Here is a 7,069-nt window from a genome sequence, read left to right on the forward strand (position 1 = left end):
ACACACACACACACACACACACACACACACACACACACACACACACACCTTTTTTCCAAAGGTGGGACTGAGAATCCTGGGTGACAGTATTGTGATGGGTTCTTTTTAAGCCACATCGTGGAATCAGAATCTGTACCCCTCTACCTCCCTCATCCTGGGGGACTGTTCTTAATTCACTACTCCTTGTCCCTTAAGGTATGTTCCTGTTCAGGGGCCATGATGCTTTTTCTGCAATCTAACCTCCATCTAACAGCCACTCCGTCAGACATGTATTTCTGCACATGCTTTTCTCCAAGGAGTCCTCAGTCTTTCTCCATAGGGGGTTCCAAGTCTCCTGTGTAAATTGGTGATTGGAAATCAATGCTCAGCAGGATTAGCCAAGGATCCAAGCTACAATGCAGACAGAGGTTAGGGAGGGGGTGGTCTAACCCCACTGGCCAACAGTACTAGAGCCTCAGACTCCTCATTAAACAATTTTACAAAAAAACTTCCAAATATGATGTCATTTGTTCTTTTGCATTAATAAAAATATTAGCTGTGTTTTGATTTTTGGCTTCTCCATCTGTTTGACAAATTGTTTTCATACTTTTATAATTTATCTTCATATTTAGGGAATGTATCTTTCTCATAATTTTTATCTGACTTAATTAAAAATTAACTGAAAGTGCAATACTAAACATTTTTATTTTATAATGATTTTAATCAAGGTCTAGATTCTTTTCCCTTTAAATAAATCATTATTTCTACTTTCAGGACTTATCTTTTGAAAAAAGCAAAGAGAAAAACCTTACTCCCTTTAATATAGGGGACAAAGGGGAAAAAAGGGAATTTGCAAAAAGATGGCCTAATATCTAGTATTTTGATAAACTATTACCAGACACCTCTATTTAAGAAAAAGTATCTTAATATCATACAATTCTTATCCATTTCAATGAATGTCTGTTGTGGGTTGCCTAGGGGAAGATTTACTTGGATATTTAAAATACATAGAGGTGATAAGGGCGCAGTCCCTGCACTCAGAGGCACAGGTGTTTAAAGGGACCAGGAAGAGAGGCTGAAATCTTTCAGAGTTCCGCTGAAAGGAGCTTCGCTGTATGGGTTTTGTAGAAGAGTTAGGACTCCTGCAGGCTCTGTGTATTTACTGTTTTGTAAAACAATGAATTGTGTCTTGGCGCATTATTCAGGAAGAATTTTCTTAGGCTAATACGTGTGAATCAGCCACATCCGATCTTCTGTGGGAGTAGTAGGGACTTCCCTGTAGATGATGGTTCCGAAGATGGATGGGACCGCTCCACGCCTTTACTCAACCATTATATGGAAAACAGTGTGGGGGACATGCTTGTGGGCTTGGTCATCTGCCTCCATTTTTACCCGCTCCAGAAGTAAGAGCTGCAGTTTTATGGGTGAAGATGAGTTGTGAAACCTGCTGCGTTCCAGCATCTCCACTACTGTTTCTTGGCGTGACAGTGGGCACCCGTGTGGCAGGAGCGGAAGTGAGGAAGGCCCTCAGAATCCAGGGAGTTGTGAAGAACAGATGCACACTTCCTTTTTTGTTGTTGTTGGTTTTTTTCAAGTTTCATATTTATTAATTAGTGTAAACCCCAATGTAATACACCAATATGATTCCGTGCATTAGGAAGGGAAATATTTCCTGGTTAAGTAGAAAATTGTGCGGATGGCTTCTTATTCTAAGCAGCTTTATAATGAAACATTTCATCTAGAGGTCTGGCCTTTCTTTCTTCAGTTTGCTGCAATCCACATTCACTGAGCAGAACTTGTATTGAGCATTGGGACCCAGTTAGTTCCTGGGTTCTGGGTTATTCTTTCTGTTGCAATAGACATTTGGATTGAATAATGCCAGGAGCAAGATACGGGTACACAGGGCTTCCCCGGTACCTCCAGCTCCAATAATTACAAAGGGGAGTGTCAAGCTTGGATGCTTTTTGGTCTGACTGACAATTTGGTAGAGCATGGTTGCAGCACAGGGCTCAAGTCCTCAGATGCACACTTTCCAATCTTTCTCTTTCACCCTTTAAGCTTTTCACCCTAGGCTTTTGTTGTTGTTGACAAGCCAGATATTAGAAGGAACAATAGGATAAAATGAATTGATACAATGTTATCCTTTCAGGTTCTTTCTTTTTTCTTGTTTTCTTTTTTTTTTCTTTTAAAAGCAGGTAGTCAAAGAGAGGGGGCAAAATGTAACATAAAGCAATGAATTACTGAGTGGTCTTTCAGTCCTCTGTAAGAGAGGTATTTTCAGTTAGCATGACTTTCCAATATCCCACCTACCATAATGATGCCCTCCACTTGCCTTCAAAAGATAATAATCACAACACACAGGTCTATAGAGAAACAAATGTTCTCTAACAATATCATTAAGATCTGTTTAAAATCATTGTGAATTTCTTTCCTGGGATTGCCATCTATGAACTGTAGGATGTTGAATAAAGCACTTAGTCACCCTGAGCCCCAGTTTCCTGATCTTCAAATGGGAATCATTTTAACCCCACAGAGTTATTCTGAGGGTCAAATGACATGCTGGTTTACAAAATTTTACACTGCCAAGCAAGGCTGGGTCCTGAGGAATACAAGCATGTAGCCACGGAAAGTTGCTATAGGGACTGAGCCATGAAATTAACATTCTGGGAAGAGCAGGACTGCTGTACTCAGTACTGAGTTTATAACTTATAATTCAAAACTGCCACAATGTGGATTAATTAAGGAATTCAGTTGTGTGTTCTTCTTTTGGGAAGCTGAGTTATGGATTTCTACAATGTTGACATGACAATGTAATTTCCCAAGACAGTCTTCACAAGAGCATGTTGTGAACGATGCTTAGAAAGTAGCAGGATTAACCTTGGGTGTGTTTCAGTTTTCATCTCTCTAGATCTGTGTAGATTTCAGTCATGCTGGGGAGCCTGAGACTGCTCACATATACATAGAAGGTAAAGAAAAGTATGATAAAATATTAACTGGGCCACCAGTGATGACCCCAGGGGGTCACTAAGGAGGCACAGAGAGGAGGGCTCCTCTGCTTTCCGCATTGAAATCATCGGTACAGACTTTTTATGTACGCATGATAGATAGTCCATATTCCTTTTGTTTCAATGGGATGTATGGCAGGCTCAGTCCTTCTCATTTCTCTTCCTCTTTCAGACCTTGGGCGACCTTGTTCAAGTAGTGCTTTGGGATGCAATTCATTCTTTATCCAAGTTATCCCAAATATTGCTCAGTAGAAAGTTTAATTTTACATCTCCAAGGCATCATTTCTGCCATGAACATCCATTTCGGTGTGTAATAATCACAGTTCTTGTTGCAAACAACACAAACAACTTCTGGCTAAGGGATTTATTGAATGGGTATCAGTGGGAAGGCTATAGTGCCACGATTGGCAGAGGCAAAGGAGACAGATACAGGCAAATCTCTGCCACAAAGCTGGTCTGCTGGAGGATGCCACTGAGGGCTCTGTTGTCCTTGGAAAATGGATTACCTTGCAACTACTTTGAGTAATCTGTAACTGACCGCACTCTTTTTTTGTCACTCCCTAAAAATATGAGGTCCTGGGAGGGCTTCTGACTGGCTGCATGGAGGTCATGTGCCAAGCTCCAGCTGGCAGAGGAGGGGCTATCCCCCTGACCCTCCACCTCTGATGAAATTGCCGTCAAATAGGAAGGATTTTCAGATGTTGACTAAACAGGATCAACAAATGAGGGGTGAACTTCTCTTTAGAGGATTGGCTGTCTTTAGAAGATCTTTTGTCTCAGCCTCTCAGAGCTTGCTCTTCTCCTCAAACCCCACCACCCTTCCTACCACTGGCTCCTTTTCCTTTTCTATAACTCTCTCTGGAACTTGACTTCCCTCTCAGAGAGATAAGAATGCCTCCCACAGCCTTGGCCACTTAGATTCTCTCTTTTCTCATGCACTGAAAGCCCAGGCTCCTTTACTTAATGTTGTAAAGGCAGAGAATCACCTCCCTCCCCTATCCCGCAAAAATCATCCTTCATGAGAGAGTCACAATTATTTCCTTTTCCCTAGATGTTTTTATATCTATCATCCAGTTCTTGTCATTACTTCTCACTGCAATGTTAGCATCAAATACCTTGGAAAAAGCTTCACATTGTACATGCTGAGGAGCAATTTCATGCTATGGGTGAAAGGGGAACGTTTGTGTGACATTACATCTCTTCACATATTTATAGCACCTCCATTATTTCCCCCTAGAAATGCCCAGATTTATGGCAGACATGGCACAAAAATACATTTTATTGTAGTACTTCTTGGGTTTTGATTGAAAAATGACAGTAAAAGAGATTTAATTTTAAAGAACAGAGGATTTGGAATGACTTAAACCTATCTTCAAAACCTGGCATTACCACTTCCAAGCTTTGTGACCTTTAGCAAGCCTAAAATCTGTTTCCAATCCCATTGGATTATTCTGAAGATTTAATGAGAAAAATAATTAAAGCACCTAGTACAAAGCCTAACACATAGTAGGCACTACATAATAGGATTAGCACTATTAGTTTTGAAAGTGAGGTATTTTCCAGAGACCTATATGAGTTCCCAAATCCCCATATCAGGAATGTTCTGCAGACACCTGTGTTTCTCCAGGATCTAATTTCCATGAAAATGAGTGAGTTTTTTTAAATAAATAATTGTTATTAAATTCTATATAATATCTTTTATTGGATGGTTGTTTCTTAAAATAACATTAGAGTTACTCTGATTAAAATTGTGAAAAGAAAGCAAAACTCCATGTTGAGTTAAAGAGGCTTGGCTGGTCATATAGGGGCCACTCACTCACCCCTATTGATTTTGTGTTTCAAATGTAGTCCTCAGCCAAATTCCAAATTATTTTACACTTACATTACATTACACTTTTTTTATATTTTATAAAACATTTTATATTACATTATTTTACGTTACTTTTGGTTTGCAATAAATTGTCAAAATTATGTCTCTTCCACATGTTAGTCCCATGAGGATAGTCTGCACTGAGTATAGAACATGTATATGACAACTTCAAACACCCTATCCTGTAGCTACAGGACAATCAGTCTGTCATCTGAGGCTTTGTTTATATTCTGGACTCAGACTTTCATTGTTTACACCTGAATACATTTGGCTATTTCTAAATCAAGCTGAACATTCCAAAATATCATGTCAAGGAATAAACTATTCTGGTGAGATTTCTTTTTTACCAAGAAGGTGACTGAGTTTTGGGATACTGGGCTCCTCAGTAATTCTGAGATGAGATAATCAAAGCCCTGGGGAATCAAGGAAAATACATTCTGAGTCTCACCTCAGATCTCCATTGAGACTTTTCCCCCCTAAGTTTTACTTTTTCACTAGTTTAATCTATGTCACTTTACAATTCTATGAATTGCTGATCTTCTGATACACCTTGCTCTTGATGACAAAATTCCTCTTTCCTGAACACTTTCAGGAATGAATAATACTAAAATTTGAACTGGGGTTGAATGGGATGATAATGAAGAAAGACTTCACAAGTGTACCAGAGCACATAGCAGTAGTTTCTTCTGCTTTGCATCCATCAATTAACTAATCATTCAAAGATTTGTTAATTATTTACCCTGGTCACTCAGCACTTGTTTTAGTAAGTCTGCAAAAGTTTTGGTCATGCACCTCTTCTCAGTAAAAATGTTCTTTTGCCTTCATCTTTAATATATGTTATTTATTTATAAATTATAGATACTAATATGCTATGCACATTGTTTAGTGTTTGCAAGAGTAGAGAATGAAAAGTAACAGAAAAATAGATGCAAGTGATGATCTTAATGTTTCCTTCCACATCTGGCCCCATGGTTCACCTTGCACACCCACTGTGGTATTTACACTCCATTTGGAAGACCACTGGTCTAAAGGTGTTGGATGGCTTGTGATAGGATTTTTTTTTAAAGGCAGAGTTTTAGACAATGGCCAGCTCTCCTAAGAGAAGCTATGCTCTTCATCTGTGAAGAGTACAAATCACATTTGAGCAAGCATGAAGTTAAGCCAGTTTTCCATCTCTGGACTCTTACCAGATATTAACACACTGGCTCCACAGCATGCCAAGTGTGAAAGCTAATGGAAAGGGGTGGAGTGTGGGGTAAACACGGACATGGGAACAGCAGTCTTTATGGGACTTTGACAATTAGCACTCAATTCCATACAAATGAATGTCCACTCTAATTCAATTCCATGACTGGTAGGAGTTGGAGAATACTCCTGAATGCATGAGGTCAGAGTTCATTGTAAATGTTGACGTCTCCAGTGTGCTATGGAGCAAGGAGCATAGAAAGCATGAATGGGATGTTGAGAAAGGGTTATGGCAGAAAATAAGTCTAAATGCATGTCTAGAAAAGAAGACCAGGTTCCCCTCCATTCCAGGTGCTGAAGTATCAGGCACAAAGGTGGCAACAAGATGTTCCAGGTTCCCAGTCACTGGTCACAAGAAAAGGGGCAGACTGCCAGATTTCTGTCTTCCATCTTAGCTCTGCTCTCCGCCACTTCACCATCTGAACATTGTATAAAGATTCCATCACTCTTTGTGCTTCCAACAACAGTAAAAGGTGTTCTGTGAAGGTCCTGACAGTTCCTTATATCCTTCCTTGAACAACATTTCTGGATGTGGAGTTGGGGTTGGGATGGGGGTGGGGGCACTGTATATAACAAGATGATGTTTATTGATAAAAGCTACCATAAATTTGGACAAGAGGCAGGTCCTGATACAGAGCTCTGGGGACTGACAGTCATCTTGCTCACATGGAGAAAAGAAATGACAAAAGTGTACTTTGATTTTTGTCTGCCTTATTCTTCTGATACCTGTTTCCTGTTTCTGAAATGTACCTGGTCACACTCCATTTTGCTGAACCGCTTGGTTACCAGAGGCTATGCTTTATCCTATTTATCTCTCCAAACAAAGTTCCTGTGTCCATTTGTCCTAATCCTGAGGCTAAAAGTTGTCTAAAATGATGTTAATCCTTCACTGACATTTTGAACTGCCAGATCATGATACCAACTGGTAGAATTGTGTTTAAATTAAATGATAAAAATATATCATACAACT

The 7,069-nt window shown here is 39.6% G+C and overlaps 1 pseudogene; it reads right to left on the reverse strand.

Moving 5' to 3' along the window:
- Positions 1-1,717: 1,717 nt before the first annotated feature.
- On the reverse strand, positions 1,718-1,972 carry LOC109388994 (cytochrome c oxidase subunit NDUFA4 pseudogene; annotated as a pseudogene).
- Positions 1,973-7,069: the final 5,097 nt, after the last annotated feature.

This window comes from Hipposideros armiger, unplaced genomic scaffold (genome assembly GCF_001890085.2).
Source record: "Hipposideros armiger isolate ML-2016 unplaced genomic scaffold, ASM189008v1 scaffold_215, whole genome shotgun sequence".
NCBI lineage: Eukaryota > Metazoa > Chordata > Mammalia > Chiroptera > Hipposideridae > Hipposideros > Hipposideros armiger.